Below are 2259 nucleotides of genomic sequence, written 5' to 3'. Positions count from 1 at the left end.
TCGGCTCTGTATGCTTGAAAGTAAGAAGCTGGAAATGTTACATCATTGCAAGACAAATTCTGGTAGCATTTGGGAGGGAAAATGATGGCCTACCTCATGGCATAAAAACAGAAAGACAGTAAAAATTCTTCAAATCTTTACCCTTTTGTGGCCTCCTTCTCCAATACCTACCTGTGCCAAGCAATTAGATCAGATCAAAATACCCAAGAATAAATTTTGGAATAAAGATGTATATTCAAGGTGTAAAGTTTTGATGGTGTGACACTTATTAAGACAGTAGTGGATTTTGTAAATGATGGAGTTCAAAGATTGAAACACACTGTCAGTCTCTGAAAAGTGCGAGATATAATTTCTGTAATGAGGAAGAAGCTGACCAGTCCTGTACTTTCAACTGCAGTACAGCCCAAAGGAAAACWGATTCACCATTTTCTAAATGCAACTCTTGGACTCAGGAGTGTAGCAGGACTTGTCTCCATACCTGACAGACAGGAATTACATCCCAGCCTATGGAAATGGCAGTAACTGAAGAGCAGGAGACAACTCAACAGGCTCTGCAACACCAGAGATGCAGCCGGTACCAGTCTGTGGTACACAGCTTGTGCAATATGCAAAATTGTTTATACATCAAATGGCACTATTAAATTTTTAATAGAAAAATTGAACTCTGAAAAAGTCTAACACACAGCTAAAACACAGCAGGACTGTATAGGGGTAATTTTGCATGATTTTGCAGAGTTCTTTGATGGCAAGTTTGCAGCAGAGCTTATACGAACAGCATACAGACACAGATTTAAAATGAAGCAGAAAAGCTTCAGCAACGCCAAGCAGAAACTCTTATTTCTGAATAACTTATGTGGTCTCAGAATCTTTCTAATAATTAATTCACAGACTCTGAGGTTGTTCACTGGGAATGATGTATGAAGTCTAAAAGAATAAAAACAAACCTCTCTAAAAGGTTTTCTGGTGTACATAGGTAAGAAGATCACACTGAACTGCTTCCCCAGGTTACCTGTCAGCCTAGTGTCAAATGTCCAATGGAAGCAGAAAGCAAAACCACTGTGCTCAAAAGCCTTCAGGTTTGCAAATGTACTGTAACTAGTCAAAAACTTCATTTAAAAAATCTTTAAATTTACATCATTTGTAATGTAATATCTTAAATAGTCCATTTACCAAAATCTGCATCTACATATAAAGCAGCACCTTGGGAATAAATTTCATTTTTAATTTTTACATTTTCTTCTGGTTCTGGCTGGTGTAAACAAGCAGTACTATCTTTCAAATTTCTTAAGAAAACCAAGTCATACCCGAGTAAGGACAACATCAGATTCTGGCAGAGATTTCCCTCCACGTGTGCTCAGGGATAAAGCAGCTACCATCATCAGACATGACACAATTGTTTCAGCAACACATGATTTTGTTACCTTCAAGGAGGACTCTGCCAGCTTCAGGAGCCATCACAAAACTGTCTCCTGCCTTTTAAATTTGCAGACGTTGCTTTGGTGGAATCTCTCTCTGCTGTTCTCCATGTAGAAAGTCCTTTACTGGTTTCCGACAAGTCAGGTAGTGTACCACCACATTTTAAATGCAGGAAGCCATTAATGACATCAAAACTATTTTTTAAAAGTTTTGGGTCATTTTTAGGACTAAACAAAGCCAAAGCTTGCACAGTCTGTGTCTCACCACTTTCCTGGTCTGGGCCATATGTATATGCATTTTCAATCTCATTTCATCCTGCCTTCTCATTCAATTTCTCTTATTCAAAGCTCAGTAATTTAAATGTTTGAATTCTTTAATATTGTCACATTTGAAGCTGGTTATCTAGTGGAAATACAGCTGCTTGACCTGAAACTGAAGKCTCCAAACCTCAAGGAATTTATTATTCATGCTGACCATGAAGGGACAGGTTGCTTTGTGGGATAATCAAACCCTGAGAGGGTAGTGGGGTCTCTCTGCACCTGAAGCAGTTATTACATCTCTATTAAGTTTGCTGTTCAACTCTTCTTGAAAATTCAAGTATGTTAAAACATSACTCAAACTTGACATTAAAAGGTACTTCATTAGAGATAGAAATTAATAGGGAACACACTGAAGGGTGTCTGATCCTTTTGCAGTATTTAACCTTTTGATACAACTTCCATTTTTAGACCTTTGTGAGAAGATTGATGCACYGTATTTCTTTCTTTACAAGAAGCTCATAGTTTGAAGAGGAAATTACATGAAATGCTAGGCAGTAAGCTATACTTCTCTTGCTTGGTGTAT

Source organism: Malurus melanocephalus, unplaced genomic scaffold (assembly GCF_030028575.1).
Source record: "Malurus melanocephalus ecotype Western Australia unplaced genomic scaffold, MMel_1.1 scaffold_442, whole genome shotgun sequence".
Classification (NCBI taxonomy): Eukaryota; Metazoa; Chordata; class Aves; order Passeriformes; family Maluridae; genus Malurus; species Malurus melanocephalus.
Note: the sequence above shows the minus strand (reverse complement) of the source record.